The 19,185-nt window shown below is 47.5% G+C and overlaps 1 protein-coding gene and 1 long non-coding RNA gene across 6 annotated transcripts in view; one reads left to right on the top strand and one right to left on the bottom strand.

Annotated features, from left to right (window-relative positions):
- The window catches only part of LOC140399187 (ras-specific guanine nucleotide-releasing factor RalGPS1-like), an 839,817-nt gene that overhangs the window by 735,424 nt on the left and 85,208 nt on the right, over positions 1-19,185 (bottom strand). The gene's annotated exons all lie outside the window — the stretch shown is intronic.
- Positions 8,154-14,744, top strand: LOC140399185 (uncharacterized). The gene is made up of 2 exons (XR_011937658.1): positions 8,154-8,642; positions 13,604-14,744. It is a non-coding gene; the product is annotated as an uncharacterized lncRNA (long non-coding RNA).

The following is a 19,185-nucleotide window of genomic DNA, read 5'->3' as shown; positions in this document are numbered from 1 at the left end:
GAGATTCCTCCGTTTTAAGGATAGAGAAATGGTCCTTAGATGGGCAAAGAAAACTCGGAGCAGTAAATGGGAGAACGCGGTGATCCGCGTTTATCAAGACTGGAGTGCGGAGGTGGCGAGAAGGAGGGAGAGCTTTAATCGGGCCAAGGCGGTGCTTCATAAAAAGATGATAAAATTTGGAATGCTGCAACCGGCAAGACTGTGGGTCACATATCGAGGGAGGCACCACTACTTTGAGACGGCGGATGAAGCGTGGACTTTTATTGTGGAAGAAAAACTGGAATGAGCGGGTTATTAAAAAGAACGTTTGAACAAAGTGGTGGGGCGAATGTGGGGGGCGAAGAGGGGGGATAAAAAGGGGGGAAAGAGGAGTTTTATGTACTAATCCTGCGAAGTGGTAACTTTCCTCTCTTCCACAGGTGGTGATGGGGGGGAAGGAGGGGAGGTGAAGGAGATGGGGCGTTGGCCATTGGGGGCGGGGCCAAGGGAGAAGCACGGGCTTGGTTCCCGCGCTATGATAATCATGGCGGGAATAGAGAAGCAGGAAGGAGGGGGCGTCGCACGGTGTGAGCTGAGGTCACGGGGGGGGAAGCCGAGGTCGGCCAGAGTTTGCTGACTTCTGGGAGCAACATGGGGGGAGTAATCACGCTCGCGGGGGATCTAGCGGGGGGGGGGGGAATTACTGGGTTGCTGCTGCTGGGGAGAGGGGGGAGCTGGTATGGGAGGGGATGGGCGGGGGGGGGGGGGCACCGCCTGGGGGAGATACAGCTGCGTGGGAACCGGGTGAGGAGCTGGAAAAAGGGGATGGCTAATCGACAAGGGGGGGGGGGGGGGGGGGGGGGGGGGGGGGTAGGAAGCCCCCCAACCCGGCTGATCACGTGGAACGTGAGAGGGCTGAACGGGCCGATAAAGAGGGCATGGGTACTCGCACACCTTAAGAAACTTAAGGCAGATGTGGTTATGTTACAGGAATCGCACCCGAAACTGATAGACCAGGTTAGGCTACGCAAAGGATGTGTGGGGCAGGTGTTCCATTCGGGGCTAGATGCGAAAAACAGGGGGGTGGCTATATTAGTGGGGAAGCGGGTAATGTTCGAGGCAAAGACTATAGTGACGGATAACGGGGGCAGATACGTGATGGTGAGTGGCAAACTACAGGGGGAGACGGTGGTTTTGGTAAACGTATATGCCCCGAACTGGGATGATGCCAATTTTATGAGGCGGATGCTAGGACGCATTCCGGACCTAGAGATGGGAAAGCTGATAATGGGGGGAGATTTTAATACGGTGTTGGAACCAGGGCTGGATAGGTCGAAGTCCAGGACTGGAAGGAGGCCGGCAGCAGCCAAGGTACTTAAAGATTTTATGGAGCAGATGGGAGGTGTAGACCCGTGGAGATTTAGCAGACCTAGGAGTAAGGAGTTCTCGTTTTTCTCCTATGTCCATAAAGTCTACTCGCGAATAGACTTTTTTGTGCTGGGAAGGGCGTTGATCCCGAAGGTGAGGGGAACGGAGTATACGGCTATAGCCATTTCGGATCACGCTCCACACTGGGTAGACTTGGAGATAGGGGAGGAAACAGGAGGGCGCCCACCCTGGAGAATGGACATGGGACTAATGGCAGATGAGGGGGTGTGTCTAAGGGTGAGGGGGTGTATTGAAAAGTACTTGGAACTCAATGATAATGGGGAGGTCCAGGTGGGAGTGGTCTGGGAGGCGCTGAAGGCGGTGGTTAGAGGGGAGCTGATATCAACAAGGGCACATAAAGGGAAGCAGGAGAGTAAGGAACGGGAGCGGTTGCTGCAAGAACTTTTGAGGGTGGACAGACAATATGCGGAAGCACCGGAGGAGGGACTGTACAGGGAAAGGCAAAGGCTACATGTAGAATTTGACTTGCTGACTACGGGCACTGCAGAGGCACAATGGAGGAAGGCACAGGGTGTACAGTACGAATATGGGGAGAAGGCGAGCAGGTTGCTGGCACACCAATTGAGGAAAAGGGGAGCAGCGAGGGAAATAGGGGGAGTGAGGGATGAGGAAGGAGAGATGGAGCGGGGAGCGGAGAGAGTGAATGGAGTGTTCAAGACATTTTATAAAAAATTATATGAAGCTCAACCCCCGGATGGGAGGGAGAGAATGATGGGCTTCTTGGATCGGCTGGAATTTCCCAAGGTGGAAGAGCAGGAAAGGGTGGGACTGGGAGCACAGATCGAGGTAGAAGAAGTGGTGAAAGGAATTAGGAGCATGCAGGCGGGAAAGGCCCCGGGACCGGATGGATTCCCAGTCGAATTCTATAGTAAATATGTGGACTTGCTCGCCCCAGTATTGACGAGGACCTTTAATGAGGCAAAGGAAAGGGGACAACTGCCCCCGACTATGTCTGAAGCAACGATATCGCTTCTCTTAAAGAAGGAAAAGGACCCGCTACAATGCGGGTCCTATAGACCTATTTCCCTCCTAAATGTAGATGCCAAGATCCTGGCCAAGGTAATGGCAATGAGAATAGAGGAATGTGTCCCGGGGGTGGTCCACGAGGACCAAACTGGGTTTGTGAAGGGGAGACAGCTGAACACGAATATACGGAGGCTGTTAGGGGTAATGATGATGGCCCAACCAGAGGGGGAAACGGAGATAGTAGTGGCGATGGATGCCGAGAAAGCATTTGATAGAGTGGAGTGGGATTATTTGTGGGAGGTGTTGAGGAGATTTGGTTTTGGAGAGGGGTATGTTAGATGGGTGCAGCTGTTGTATAGGGCCCCGATGGCGAGCGTGGTCACGAATGGACGGGGATCTGCATATTTTCGGCTCCATAGAGGGACAAGGCAGGGATGCCCTCTGTCCCCATTATTGTTTGCACTGGCGATTGAGCCCCTGGCGATAGCGTTGAGGGGTTCCAAGAAGTGGAGGGGAGTACTTAGAGGAGGAGAAGAACACCGGGTATCTTTGTATGCGGACGATTTGCTACTATACGTGGCAGACCTGGCGGAGGGGATGCCAGAAATAATGCGGATACTTGGGGAGTTTGGGGATTTTTCAGGGTATAAATTGAACATGGGGAAAAGTGAGTTGTTTGTGGTGCATCCAGGGGAGCAGAGTAGAGAAATAGAGGACCTACCGTTGAGGAAGGTAACAAGGGACTTTCGTTACCTGGGGATCCAGATAGCCAAGAATTGGGGCACATTGCATAGGTTAAATTTAACGCGGTTGGTGGAACAAATGGAGGAGGATTTCAAGAGATGGGATATGGTATCCCTGTCACTGGCAGGGAGGGTGCAGGCGGTTAAGATGGTGGTCCTCCCAAGATCCCTCTTTGTGTTTCAGTGCTTCCCGGTGGTGATCACGAAGGCTTTTTTTTTTATTTTTAAAAAAGGATTGAAAAGAGCATCATGGGTTTTGTGTGGGCCGGGAAGACCCCGAGAGTGAGGAAGGGATTCTTACAGTGTAGCAGGGATAGGGGGGGGGCTGGCACTACCGAGCCTAAGTGAGTATTATTGGGCCGCTAATATTTCAATGGTGAGTAAGTGGATGGGAGAGGAGGAGGGAGCGGCGTGGAAGAGATTAGAGAGGGCGTCCTGTAGGGGGACTAGCCTACAGGCTATGGTGACAGCCCCATTGCCGTTCTCACCGAGGAACTACACCACAAGCCCGGTGGTGGTGGCTACACTGAAGATTTGGGGACAGTGGAGACGGCATAGGGGAAAGACTGGAGCCTTGGGGGGGTCCCCGATAAGAAACAACCATAGGTTTGCCCCGGGGGGAATGGATGGGGGATATGGAATGTGGCAAAGAGCAGGAATAACGCAACTGAAAGATCTGTTTGTGGATGGGAAGTTCGCGAGTCTGGGAGCACTGACCGAGAAATATGGGTTGCCCCAAGGGAATGCATTCAGGTATATGCAACTGAGGGCTTTTGCGAGGCAACAGGTGAGGGAATTCCCGCAGCTCCCGACACAAGAGGTGCAGGACAGAGTGATCTCAAAGACATGGGTGGGGGATGGTAAGGTGTCAGATATATATAGGGAAATGAGGGACGAAGGGGAGACTATGGTAGATGAACTAAAAGGGAAATGGGAAGAAGAGCTGGGAGAGGAGATTGAGGAGGGGCTGTGGGCAGATGCCCTAAGCAGGGTAAACCCGTTGTCCTCGTGTGCCAGGCTAAGCCTGATTCAGTTTAAGGTATTACACAGGGCGCATATGACTGGAGCACGGCTCAGTAAATTTTTGGGGGTGGAGGATAGGTGTGCGAGGTGCTCGAGAAGCCCAGCGAATCATACCCATATGTTTTGGTCATGCCCGGCACTACAGGGGTTTTGGATGGGGGTGACAAAGGTGCTTTCAAAAGTAGTGGGGGTCCGGGTCGAACCAAGCTGGGGGTTGGCTATATTTGGGGTTGCACAAGAGCCGGGAGTGCAGGAGGCGAGAGGGGCCGATGTTTTGGCCTTTGCGTCCCTAGTAGCCCGGCGCAGGATATTGTTAATGTGGAAAGAAGCCAAACCCCCGGGGGTGGAGACCTGGATAAATGACATGGCAGGGTTTATAAAGCTAGAGCGGATTAAGTTTGTTCTAAGGGGGTCGGCTCAAGGGTTCACCAGGCGGTGGCAACCGTTCGTCGAATACCTCGCAGAAAGATAGATGGAATGGAAAAAAGAAGGCAGCAGCAGCAGCCCAGGATCGGGGTGGGGGGGGGGGGGGGGGGGGGGGAGGAACCAGAAGGGCTCTCAGGGTTGTTAATATATACTGTATAATATGTATAGGTCGTTGCGACAGATAATTATATATTGGACTGTTAAATTATATTTTTGGAGAGTGTTACTTGTGATAAGGCAGTTGCCAATTAGGGTTAGTTTTCATTTTTGTTATTTATTATTTATTCATTTTTGTTTATAAAATAGGTCATTGTTATTTGTGTTGTTATAATATTGTGTAAAGGATGCACAATGTACTGTGTTGGTTGACCAAAAATTTTCAATAAAATATTTATTAAAAAAAAAGAAAAATATTGCTTTTGAACTACAGAGCTCACCCAACTACTCAGAATTAAAATGAAAGCAAAATACTGCAATCCTATTAGTTGGCAACGCTTGTTAGAGCTCCTCGCACTGCTGCAACAACCTGCAGACTTGCGAAAATAGCACCATATTATTTCTCTTTCATGCCAAGTCGCTTTCTGAAACCGAATCAAAACTTTGCAACATATCAAAACTGCGGTTCAAAACAGTACTACCGAAATTAATTATTTATCCTCCTTAGGAGGAGGAGGATGAAAGCAAATTAATTGCCTGGGTTACAGACTAATGCAGGAAATGTAATACCTACCCACCCACCCCTCTTCCCGCAGGCCTCAAAATACACCATCAAATTTCACCCTTGCTGCCTTCATTTATGAAATTGCCTTGACCAGAGTTTCCATTTCTTGTTTTATCGACAATAAACAAAGGAGGAAAATTGGTGGCGGCGAAACGATATCAACAGGTGCAGGTAACTTTGTTTTCCCCTCCCTGATCACCCGCCGTGGAATCCTGCTCGGCTGGCGGTCAGCAGCACCACCCAAAGCTGCAGACAGGTTGTCCGACCTGTCGGAGTTTCTCCAAATGGAGAAAATCAAATTCGCCATCTGTGGTTCGGAAGAGGGCTTCCACAATGGGAGTCATTTACCCGACTGCTCCGGGACCAGTTTGTGGCCAACAAACTGGTAGCCAAGACATGATGGAAGAGAGGGGAGTGAGGGAGGACCCGGGGGTAACAAGGGAGGGAAGCCAGAATGGAGAAGGCAACACAAACTGGGGGGGAAAGCACAGGGGAGGATAATGTGCGCAACAAACACAGCAAGGCAACAAGAGAGAGAATGAACTGGAAAAGGGAACCCATGGCTGAAGCACTATACAGCGATAAACAGCTAGCCAAAAAGTGTAAATAGCATCAGGTGCACCACCCAGGTACCCCTCCCACCCGGTTTTGTTTTGTAACAAAAACAAAGGGGGAGGGAAAACCCCTGTCTCATTACATGTTTTTACTTCTTGTTTTTTGCGTGTATACATTAATTATACCATGTACAAAACCCAATAAAAACATTAACTTTATTTTCCCCCCTCCTTTAATTTGGCAAATATCCACAATTAGGCATCACTCTCGCAAATCTGCGGGAGCTGCTAAAGTTGTTGCGATTCAGTTTATTGAGATTCATTCTTCCGTTCAGGCTAAGGTGGAGTTTACCCCGAACCAGGGAGATGTTGTCTAAATTTAGAGATTTGTAACACCATGTTGCAATAAGATGTCAGCATGGTGGAAAAAAAAGACTTCCTCCAGCTTCAATAGGTATGTTACAAGCACCCAACACAGTCTCAGGGTTTCCTTTTAAGATGAAAGCAAAAGAAACACGAATATTCCTAATGTAGTGACCAGAACTGATGCATTAAAGATCAAAGAGAACACATACAATTTACTGAAATGTGTCCTTTAGTTGGAGCTAATCAAATCCAAACGAGATTGTGGATTCGGGTTACATGGTTCAAATTCTCTTTCGCTTAAATTGTTTGGACTGCTGTCTGCTTGTTGCTGTCCACCATGACACTTCTTCTGCACTGTAAATTCTATGATGACACTGGTATCATCCAAAACAACTTGCCAAAACCTGCCCCTACAAGCTACACTTGGGACAACAAATTAACGCACACCGTGTATTTCACGGAACCAGCGTATCACAGGGCTGAGAGATCATCAATAAAACACTCTGCTCCAAAGGAGGGTCAACACTTCAATGCTCCCTCATAAGTATCCTGAAATATTATTGATACATAAAATGCAAGAATTTGGTTCAGAGACTTTGCTTTGTCTTTCCAAGGTGACAAGCATATCTGATTTCCTACATTCACTTCCTCTTTAGGAATTGTCTACTTCCCCTTTATGTATTTTCTACATGTGATGCTTTGATTAATTGCCATTTTTTCTGCTACCTCCTATCCCTGGAGCTTTCAATCACTTCTACGCCCATTTGTTCTGCTTGTGCAAACATGCTTCACTGTGTTTATTTACTATGAAATAAAACCAAAGCAGAAGAAAATCTTAATAAGGTGGAGGTCATTCCAACAGCACATTCTCAAAACAAACAACGGGCACAATTAATGATCGTCATGTAACTTCAGAAGCCAAATTCAAGCATCTGATCGTTCGCATATCTTCATGGAGTTATGATGGGTGATGTTAGGGGGTAGATGAACATAAATGAAATGAAAAATGAAATGAAAATCGCTTGTCACAAGTAGGCTTCAAATTAAGTTACTGTGAAAAGCCCCTAGTCACCACATTCTGGCGCCTGTTCCGGGAGGCTGGTACGGGAATTGAATCGTGCTGCTGGGCTGCCTTGGTCTGCTTTCAAAGCCAGCGATTTAGCCCGGTGCTAAACCAGCCCCTCAGAGGTTTTTAGGCTGGCACAATGGGTAGCATTGCTGCCTCAACGCCGGAGACCCAGGTTAAATTCTGGCCTTGGGAGTTTGCACGTTCCCCCAGTGTCTGCGTGGGTTTCCTCCGGGTGCTCCAGTCTCCTCCCACAGTTCAAAGATGTGCAGGTTGGGGGTAGCAGGGATAGGGCGGGGAAGTAGGCTTAGGTAGGGTGCTCTTTCAGAGGGTCGGTGCAGACTCGATGGGCCAAATGGCCTCCTTCTGCACTGAAGGAATTCTATGGGTACGTGGATGGATTACCTTGTGTTTCAATTACCAAATCAGATCCCACCATTAACCAAATCAAGCCAGTAACTAATACACATTTACGTTACTAGGTACAGAACAAAGCCTCTCCATCTTTAATTAAAAGGGGCAGATGTTACATTTATCCAAGAGCACAAAAATGTAATATCAACCAGCAAAATAAAATCATCAGTGGTCTTTGAAGAGTGGCTGTAAACAAAACAGATGTTGCAGTAGGATTAAGTTATTGAAATTAAACCCATGCCTCTGTAACTCCTGAGGCTGTGATGCTCATTACTAATGGGATGCGTCCTTAAATAACTCAAATTGACAGCTTCCTGGCTTGAATCCCCTATTTATTACATGTGGCTTACCCTATGACAACCCCCACACTGGCAATGGTACTAAACACTTTCATGCATATCCTCCGTAACAAACCCTTCTCATCTTACACTTACAGGAACGTGGTGTTCTGTGCAAGTGTGGTCAAACTGCAGGGGTTCGAAATGAACAGGCCTTGTGCTTCACAAAAAAACAACAACAGCCTTTAACCAGCAACGCCACAACCCGAATAAGCCAAGCCGCAACCAAAAAGGTTCCGGTATCTATAAACATACTGGGTTACCCTACCCAACATGGTTGCTAAGCAGCAGCATTTGTTATCAAAATCCCGGAAACCAGCCTTGGCTAGCGTTGGTTCACAAGCTGAAGAAATCTATTTGAGTGGCTGCAGGCTTGTTTGGTGGGGAAGCGAATGCTGCGTCAGCCACTGTACAAAGTGTAAGAAACACCCATCCTGCATTTGGCCCACGATGTGAGACTGAGTAACAAGTGAATCAAAGGAAACCCTGCTGACCGGAATATATCAACTTGACTGCAGCCTCTCGAAGGCCGCTATCTGAACTTGCAGGTGCTCGAGGCAAGCCTATTCCAAACATCTGCAGTTTCTCAGTTGACAGGTAATACGATAGTTAGATTTTAGTTATTAAGCTCGAGTGCATGGTTTCTCTCACTTTAGTGATGCAGGTGCCACCTCAACTGCGCTGCATGCTAGTTGACCGCCTTCATTCGTATTAATACGTGACCATCTTGAGATGGTCACCATGGATACAGAAATCCCAGGTGTCACGAGCAAAGGCAATCACTTCACTTGACCGTTGCTTAGGGACAAGAAAATTTGCAGCGACGATAGGTTGCGAAAATTGTTGCCAAAACCAGCAATGTTAGAATTCACAATCATATTACTGCAAAGCCCTGATTTTCTGCAAACACAGATTTTAAATGTGTGCGTTACATGACCGGCATTCATGTTCTCGCTACTGGACGAGTGATTATGTCGCTGTAATCTGAAACTCCTGGTTAAATCAGAGCACTCAATGTTAAATCAAAAAGTGCTGGCAACCGGGCCGGGGTGCCCTGCGCGGGTGTTGCAGGGGAGGGGTGGCAGTTCCGACGAGAGGAGCTCCTAGGTGTAGAAAACAGAGCTGTGTGGCCTCGGCTGCGCGTTCCCCGCTGAGGCTGCTTATTTAACACCAGTGGCGGTGTATAGACATGTGTTTCTCGCTCATAAACCTAATCAAAGACTCCAGTCTGGTGTCAAAAACATGGCAGAGCTTGGAAACACATCAATTTCAGTAGCGGCGCAATCCAGCAGCCACGCTGTGCCGGAAAAGCAGCGTGCGGCGGCGCAGCATGGCCGATAAAAACCGGGAGACTCCGCTCCCAGGATCTTCCCGACTTGCAATGCTTTGTGAGATCTAACCCGATCTCACTAGGCTTTGCGATGTAAATTCCGGCCATTATGATGGGATCTTTAAGCAAATCTGCATATTAGAGCGAGACAGCTAGTCTCACTTTAACGTGCAGATTACCAAGGTAGCCGAGGGGTTGGGATCTATTCTCTTCGCCTCGGATATCTCGGGCGAACGCAGTTGAGCACTGGTCCCCACCAATGAGGACCAGTTGGAACGGCACTCGTGGGGGTCTCACAGGTGACTGCCCTTTGGGCAGGGTGATACCGTGGCACCCTGGCAGTGCCACCTTGGCAGTGCCACCATGGCAATGCCATATGGGTCCCAGCTGGCACTGCCATGGTGCCCAAGTGGCACTGGCAGGGGCACTGTCAGGTAGGCACTGCCAAGACACCAGGCTGGCAATCGGGCTGAAGTGCTCTTTTTACGTGTCATGGGGGGGGGGGCTGCGGAGGCCCCTCATTTATCACAAGTGGCGGGGTATCGCCATGTGTTTCTCGCACTTGCTAGGAGACTTCATTCCCATTTTGTTTAATCATCCCCTATGACTTGGCGAGAGCAACAGCGGGTACTTGGAAGAGTTTAAGTTTGCTGAAAGGTACTGACTGATCCCTAGAGTTAACCATGTTTATATTTCTATTCCCCCCCTCGCATGCGGTGACACTTGCTGTAACCACATCCTTGAAGTATTAGGCAGTTATCTTCAAGAAGTTGATTTGGATTTCTGCTAAAGGTCAATTCTCAATGTAAAATTAATTATAGGGCGGCATTGCTGCCTTCACGATGCCAGGGACCCCGTTCAATTCCAACCTCGGATGACTGTGCAGAGTCTGCACGTTCTTCCCGTATCTGCCCCGGTTTCCACCCACAGTCCAAAGATGTGCGGGTTAGGTGGATTAGTCATGCTAAATTGGCCATGGTGGGGCAGCACGGTGGTGCAGTGGTTAGCACTGTAGTCTCACGGCGCCGAGGTCCCAGGTTCGATCCCGGCTCTGGGTCACTGTCCGTGTGGTGTGGGTTTCGCCCCCACAACACAAAGATGTTCAAGGTAGGTGGATTGGACACGCTAAATTGCCCCTTAATTGGAAAAAAATGAATTGGGTACACTAAAATTTTTTTTTTTTTTTTTTTTTTTTTTTTTAAATTGGCCGTAGTGGCCAATGGTTAGGTGGGGTTATAGGGATAGGATGGGGGAGGGGGCCTAGTTACTGTGCTCTTTCAGAGGGTCGGTGTAGACCCGATGGGCCGAATGGTCTCCTTCTGCACTGTAGGGATTCTATGAAATCTTTTCCCAGTGCTCCCAACAACATACCATTTGCAAGCTAAATTTTTGCCTTTTCTGATACTCTGATGTCACCCCTGGAACATGTGAAGACCCCCCTCCCCCCACACCCACTCTTCAAATGAACAAACACCTGCCAAGAACAGAACGAGCTCCCTCTCCTCCACCACACACACGCACATGCACACACACGGTATCGCTGCAGTGTGCAAATTACAGACCTTAACACTCACCTCACACTCTTAACTCCCGGCCAACTCAGCTCCAGTCTAGCAACATTTCCATTGATCAGTTTTAAACAGATTAGAGATATTTGCAGTGACCTTTGAACAAACACCAAAGTATTGTATCTGATAACACTCCACTAATAAGAACTTACATTTATAAGCACCTTCCGTGTCCAAGGGATATCCCAAATATTTCACGGTCAACGGGTTATTTTTGTTGTCAGAAAAACAGTATTTGTAAACAGCAAGGTCCCACACACACACAGCAATGCGATGAAATGATCCCAGCCTTGGGTGACCGTCTTTGTGGAGTTTACATGTTCTCCCCGTGTCTGCGTGGGTTTCCTCCGGGTGCTCCGGTTACCTCCCACAGTCCAAACATGTGCAGGTTAGGTGGATTGGCCATGCTAAATTGCCCCTTAGTGTCCAGGGATGTGCAGGTCAGGCTAAGGGGTTATTGGGATAGGACGGGGCAGTGGACCTAGGTAGGGAGGCGGCTCTTTGAGGGTTGGTGCAGATTCAATGGACTGGCTGACCTTCTGTACTGTAGGGATTCTACGGATAATGTTGGTGCTGTTGGCAGAGGGCTAAATGTTGCTGAGGACACCTGGAGGACCCAAGTCTACAACTGCCTGACTCAATGCAGCAAGTGCTGTCACTCAGCTACGGCTGACACTTATTGGTGGGTAGGACATCATGACAGGAAAAAAGGAACTTCAGTCGTTACTTTTCACCTGCTGCTGCCCAAATGCCTGGCAGGCGTGCACGCATTCCTAGTCAAAGGACATGAAAACGAAGCCTATACTGGGCTCCTGCCTGATGTTAAATGTCAACAACCTCAATCAGATAGTGCAGTATATATTCAAGTATATTTAAGGTTACTGTATTTGTTTGATTGGATCTCAGATGTAACTCAGATGTTACACGTGTATGTAATTAACATTATATAGGACACCACGGGCAGGATTTTCTGGCCCTTTCCGCCAATGGGAACTTCCAGTCCCACCGAAGACAACCTCTCTCCTCCTCTTCTCCTCCCCTCTCTCCTCTCTCTCCCCCCCCCACAGGTTCTGTGGTGATGGGACAGAGCCACCAACATCAGCGGCACCAGACGATCCTGCCGGCAGTCAATAGTGTGCCACCTCTGCCCCGGTTAGCTATATGGCTGATTCGCGATGTGGAGCGACGCCAATAGTGCAGGTACCATTCCTGTACCAGCTGCGGTTATTCATGAAGGTCTCACCTTCTCATTCTTGCCCCTCGTCTTGAGGCACGGTGACCCTCGGGTTAAATCAAAACGTGGAGAGAAGCCAATGGCCATCTGGGACTATAGCGACATTTACTGTGTTGAAGTACAGGATCACGGAATATTCTAACGATCACAAGTGTTTTTAAACAAATCCAAAAGCAGAAAATGAAATGTGGTGAAAGAACAGGACATGAATACGCATTTTCTTAATATTAATACAAGAAAATCAGGTACAGTGGTCAACCAATGACAACATAACCAGTTAATACAGAATACAAGATAGGATTCCAAGGGTTCACTTCCGGATTGTGGGAGGTAAAGGGGCACGACAGCAAACCATTAGCTGTCATTACCCATCTGAAATGGACCACCAGATCAGGGTTTAGCACCAGCATAGAAATTCTGAAGTTGCAAACTATCATTCACTACTCCAACATAGACTGCACTGTGGACCTCCTCCCAGAGTCAACCATCTGGGAAATCAATCCGATCTGGTTCTTCCCTTTCACCACTCTTTCGTTGCTGTTTGAAGCTTCACAACCAGCTGCACCTTGTTCAATCAGGGATTTTAACAACTGCCGAGCAACAGATCTGAACCTGTAAAAACTTTATTTTTGTGGAGTTTGTTAAGTGTTTCCATCATGATTAATTACTGGAGTGTTTAACCTCAAACTAACAAGGTTTTCCTATAATGTGTTTAACAAAGATAAATTCTTGAAGAATTTTTGCTTGAACAGTGGTTAAATGACCATTTTTCTGTTAAAATACATAATCCAACACGTTCAATTTTGAGTTACAAAAGATATGGGGCTGGATTCTCTCACCCCGCCCGCAAGAACGCTGTAATGTTCTTGTCGGATAGCCTGATTTATATTACAAGAACACTTGTAGCTGAAGCTATAAATTATTTATTAATGTTTATTAACATTAACTGTGGGTAAACTATACACAAAACAACAGATGAATAACAGGATGATCATGCACAAGCAACCTTTCCTAGATTCCAATCAGTCTGAGGTCATCTGACTCTAGCATTCGCTTTTGTACTCATGAGACGCCTAGTGGTCAGTCGGTGAATCACAACACAACCATAACATCCCTACAAACACCATGGGCGAGCTGCCTACAATGGAGGGATTCTCCGGTGACCGGGCGGACATGGAGTGAGATTCCCACCTATAGGGTGAGATTCCCACCTATAGGGTGAGATTTCCCCCCTTTCTCCCCCCCCCCCCAGTGTTGCTTTCCGGCAACAGAGGTGGCGTCCTGGGTGCCAAACTGAAGGCTGAAACCAGGAAGTACAACTACAAAAACAAAAATGCAAAGAAATGCAATTTTACTTTAAACATGTTTATGGTTCAAGTAGTTTGCTTTCTGTAAGAATTAACTCATTCTCTCATTTCCAAGCCAGATTCATTTTTTGATCCGAACAAAGAGTGCCATAGTAAACGGGAGAAAGAAAACTACACACTAATCACAATATGCAGAGCGTCAGAATAAAGCAAAGTTACTGGTTCGATGAACAAACTGAAACAAGGCTTCAAGAGCTGGGAGCAGTTCTAGTGGATGAGGTCATTGTCAAAGATCACTATTATGACAATGACACATTTGATTTGGCCATCAACCAAATCTGGCTGAGTCAGAGAGACACTCAATGGCAGCTCATTATTGGCCTCCCAAAGGCTGACGGGTTGACAGATGCAAACGGAGATGGGGAGAAACAGGGTGAACAAGGCCATCGGAGAGCCTCCAAACCAGAAACGCGAGGCAACGGCGGATGTCAGCACGTGGGCCGTCTCATTTCATCTGGACGCAATCAGTGTCACCCCAAATTAAAGTCACAGAATACTAAAGCGCAGAGTTTCAGACACCAGGACAATGAAAACACAACTCAAGATCATCAAACACCAGTGTCTGAACAACAGGACACAAGGGCCAACGACAGTGAAACTGGTGACCATGCTAAAGCAGTGCCTAGATATATACATAATGAACTCAAATCACACAGAAAGATCATTGAACATATTGCACGATTCCTAGACGTATCTCTGACAAAGGAAGAAGAAAGCAATATGAAAATAAACCATTTCTGCCAACTGGCAAAGATTCACCATTACGCTAGCTACCACACGACCAGGAGAAAAACATACGAGCTGCAGGATACCTACAGAATTGTCATCGACAGGGACGAATTTGTTCCCAGAAATGTAGTTGTTATATATGTGAATGCTAATGTGTCAAACATCATCAAGGAACTTGAAAAGATGGAGGAAATAGCAGCACATTTGAGAATTAGCCCCTGTCAAACAAATTAGATTTTGATTTAATTGAATTGCCAATAATCTTTTTCTCACGCCATGAATAAAATAATTTTGGGTCACCAAATAAAACTATTATCCTGATCAACGAGCCGTTCAAATTGCATCTGAAAATGTTGATGATACATGCTCTCGTTCTGAATTTTAAATGTCGCAGCATTTGATTTTAAATGCAAACTTTCACATTTTGTTATTTAACAGAAAAATAAACATATTCTACCCACGATTAGCAAATGGTTCCTTTCTCTTCAATTTAATTTTGATATACTGCAATTCGTCTCCTCAGCTGCAACATGTAGGGGGGAAAAAAAAAAATCAAAAATTGTCAAAACTGTCTCACATTGTGAGAACTTGGGTAAAATGCAGAAAAAGAAAACACAACATCTGGAAATGTTTGCTAGTACTTTTATGCCTTTGGTGATTTATATACTACCTCACGGCTGGAATAAAAATCGAGTTAAGTGCCTCAACATGCATCAGTCTGTGTGTCATAAACAGCACATGTTTGTTCTGGAGTTCAAAGTGACCAGTGACCAAAGACAAAGTTGCACCTGACACCAGCAACGAATGTTCAAATATATTTCTGTATTACACACAAAACGTGAACAGGAAAATTGATCACATGCTCCCTCTCAGCCAACATGCAGACATCTCGGTTAATGAGTACCTCTGTTAATCTAATAAGGATTCCAATCCTCTTCACCCTTGAATGCCGATCAGTATCAGTTGTTAAATGTAGCAAAAGGCCATGTTTCGATGCGGTCTTTGTCTCCTGTATCCATTAGTAACCAGAGCAAGGTCACCGAGTGCAGCAGACATGTTCTTGTCGAATGCATTAACGTCGCTACACTGACCAAAGCCCAATATTCCTCCAGGCTAACTCCACATCAGATGGAAGAAGAACTGTTGCAAGGTTGAATGAGTGATGAGACATGAAGAAATAGTTACACAGTGACAGGCTGACAGTTTGTGAAGTGTCATGGAAAATCATGAGAAAACTCCAATTTTTATTGGGGGCAATTTAGGGCAGAATTTTACATGTCCCGGTCAGGCGTGCACCTGACCTAGAAGAGCGTAAAAGAGCACACAATGATGTCAAGCGCAACCTCACCCCCCACTCGTTTTATTATTCAGTGGTCAGGCACAGATTGGCAATGCACTCGCCAACAACTAAGGAGCCAATTGAAGGGATTATCTTGCCTGGAATGTTATGTTGCACATGTGATTTTTAGTTTGCTGAACGGAGAGGTGGGCACCCCAATTATCAACTCTTCCCAATCACGGATGAGAAGTGGGGGGGGGGGGGGGGGAGGGGCACCTCAATCTGAAGGCCACATTCAAATCTGGGGTTCCCTCCTCTCTGGGACCTGGGAGCTCTGGCCGCCTCTATCCCCCACTCCCCAACACTGGAATCCCTGGGGCCTACCTTGGGAATCGTCAAGGGATTTTGTTGCAGGCCGAGTGCCACAGTACCTCCACTGCAGTACAGGGCCTGGAGCACATTATGCACCTTCCAGCCTTAGATATTGGGAGAGATAATGGGCGGGATTCTCCGACTCCAAAATTGCGTTCTGCTATCGGACGGAGAATCCACTTTTCCGCTGGAACCAGAAGCGGTGCCATTTCTGCGATGCTCCACCCCCTCAACAACAGCGTACTCAGGGAGCACACCACACGCCGTCGGGATGGCCTCAGGACGTCAACTGAGGCCCTCCCTCCTGATGCTCTGCCGCCGATGGGCCGAGTCCCCGACGGCGTGAGGCGGGTGTCCTCACAATTTGCGAGGCACTCGCATGGCGGCTGCGAACTGTGTCCAGCGCCGCCACAGTCGGGGAGGGGGGGGGGGGGGGGAAGAGGGGGGGGGGGAAAGAGGGCGGGAGGCGAGCCATTCCGCTGGCAGCGGGGCTTCAGCAGGGGCGGTGCTACTGGGGGGCAGTGTTTGGCAGGCCAGGTCCGCACTCGGCCTGCACCATGTTGCACAGCATGCGCGGCCATTCTGCGGGGGGCTTTACGCTGCACTGCTGCTAACCCTCCACCAGGTGGAGGATCGGTGCGCCACCGACGTACTGGTCGTAAGACCAGATGGGCCCTGCGGACATAGCCGCAGGATCGGAGAATCCAGCGCAGTGTGTTGTATGAAGTGACGCGCATTAGTACGTTGGACTGAAAAAAGGCACATGACCCCGACAACTTCGTTCATATTGACAAACGTCGTTCACATTGACGAGTTGCAGAAAGGCATATTCAAAAATTCTAAATGCATAGGAAAGAGAGAAAGGTACAGCAGTTTGAAGGTTTACTGGTTTGTCACAAGCACAAAGCCACAAGGAAAGTATTGTGCCCATTGGTGGGTGGTGTCACGCTTCAGGAAAAACGTGAAGGCGTGGGAGAGGACGCAGTAAAGATTCACGAGAATGATTCCAGGGATGAGGAACATCAGTTATGAAGGTAGGCTGGAAGAAGTTAGGACTGTTTTCTCAAAGAGGAGATCTGGTGGAGGTATTCAACCTCATGGAGGTGTCTGGACGGAGGAGATGGGTAGAAACTATCCCTGTTCACGAAAAGAATGGAGGAGAAGGAGACACCAATTGAAAGTAATTTGCAAAAAGAAGCAAAAGCAACGCAAGAAGAAAAAAAAGCATACTTTCACATAGTGAGTGGTGGGCTTCGGGAATGTACTGCCTGAGAACGTTGTGGGTTCAGGTTCAATCGAAGCAGTCAAAAAGGAATTAGACTGTATGTGATTGACTGACAGACAGATACCCAGTACAGAAAAAAAACAACAGGCTGCAGCTGGATTTTTAAAACATTTCTCCAAGATCTGGCGGAGTTTGGCGATTCTGCCATCTCACCCCGATAGATCTTCTTCCTCCGTATTTTACAACCGTTATTATAGTATGTTCTGTTTTGATGTATGGTGCAATCCACCAGGACTGTAAGCGGAACAGTACTTTTCACTGTCCCTCGGTACACATAACAATAAATAAATAACTCAAATAAATCTAAATCAAATCAAAGAGTGTGCAGCGTCAGGAGCAGAAGGCAGGAAAATGGCACTCAGGGAACTGCTCATTCAGAGAGCTGGTGCTGCCACAATGGGCCGAATGGCCTCCTTCTGAGCGGATTCTCTGGATTTTGGGTACTGTTGAAATGAAATGCAATGAAATGAAAATTGCTCGTCACAAGTAGGCTTCAAATGAAGTTACTGTGAAAAGCCTGTTCGTCCTAATGTTTCTCCAATTCACCAGACAACATAAAAATGCAAAAAAACGTCGATCAGACGGAACACTCAGCTGTTGGAAGTGCAAAAAATATACTCTGTACATTAGTGTGTGTCACCCGAGTTACAGGAACAATACCGGAATCCAATGATTTCAGGTTTGAAAGATTATCTCTGGCCTATTAAAACATTAAGCGGTGCCTCAGATTTGTGTTATCTGGACATGGGAATGAATCAATTGGCAAACATTGCAGCTGCCGGTTAAATTGATCTCTGCACCACTGAACTCGGCCCCAGTTGCTAAGTGCACCGCACTACCAACAACACCCAGTTTGGGATTAGATTGGGACAGATGAGCAAACAGCATGGAATACAACAATTTTGGCATTTTGAGTTACTTGGTTGTATCAGCAGTGAAATATAACTACCCATCTTTTATTTCTGTAAGATGTTATCCGATTGCCTTTGGTGGGGGAGGGTGGGTAGTGGAGTCATGCAGCAATTTTGTAAAAGCTTCTTTCAAATGAAGAAATAAGCACAGTTAAACCCATGGGAAGCTACGCCAATGGGGCGTTCATGGTTAGCGGCTGATAGATATAGTAGCTTTTCCGTTCAAAAACAAATTATGCTAAGAGAGAATAAATTGAAATTCTACAAGAAAGATTTTTAAAGTTACATTTCTTATGCTCGGTGGTATTATCAGGTATTGCAGTATCCGAGAGGCTGTAGACCATTGGTTAAACCTAGGAGTTTACCATTGGCTGTTTGGTATGTAGCTCCGCCCTGACAGGCGGGGTATAAGAACCGGTGCCGTCCCAGCAGCCCTCATTCTGTACCGAAGCTGCTGGGGAACAGTTCTAGTCTATTAAAGCCTTCAGTTATGTTACTACCCAGTTTTTAATAGTAATTGATCATGCATCAATTTAATAGACTACACTTAAGCTGAAAGGATGGATCTCCGAATCAAGCCGGAGTGTCTACAACTCAGCCCCCACGCAGAGAACTCGGCGGCGATCTTTAAGCACTGGTTGGCGTGCTTTAAAGGCTACCTCGAGACGGCCAGAGGCACACCCTCAGGAGAACAGAAACTGCATCTCCTGCACTCAAGGGTAAGCCCTGGGATCTACACCCTCATCGAGGAGGCGGAGGACTTCAATGCTGCGATTGAACTGTTAAAAGGACATTATATCCGCCCTGTAAATCAGGTCTACGCACGTCACCTGCTTGCAACTAGACGGTAAAGCCCTGGGGAATCATTGGAGGAGTTCTACCGTGCGCTACTGGTGCTGGGCAGAAACAGTGGCTGCCCGCATGTTTCGGGGAGCGAGCACACGGAACTCCGAATCCGGGATGCCTTCGTAGCAGGTGTGAGCTCCTCAGAGATCCGCCAAAGACTCTTAGAAAAAGACACCCTGGGACTTAGAGAGGCACGGGCCCTGGCAGGGTCCATTGACG

Source organism: Scyliorhinus torazame, chromosome 22 (assembly GCF_047496885.1).
Source record: "Scyliorhinus torazame isolate Kashiwa2021f chromosome 22, sScyTor2.1, whole genome shotgun sequence".
NCBI lineage: Eukaryota > Metazoa > Chordata > Chondrichthyes > Carcharhiniformes > Scyliorhinidae > Scyliorhinus > Scyliorhinus torazame.
The sequence above is the reverse complement of the archived record's forward strand: the minus strand, read 5'-3'. Positions and strand labels throughout refer to the sequence as shown.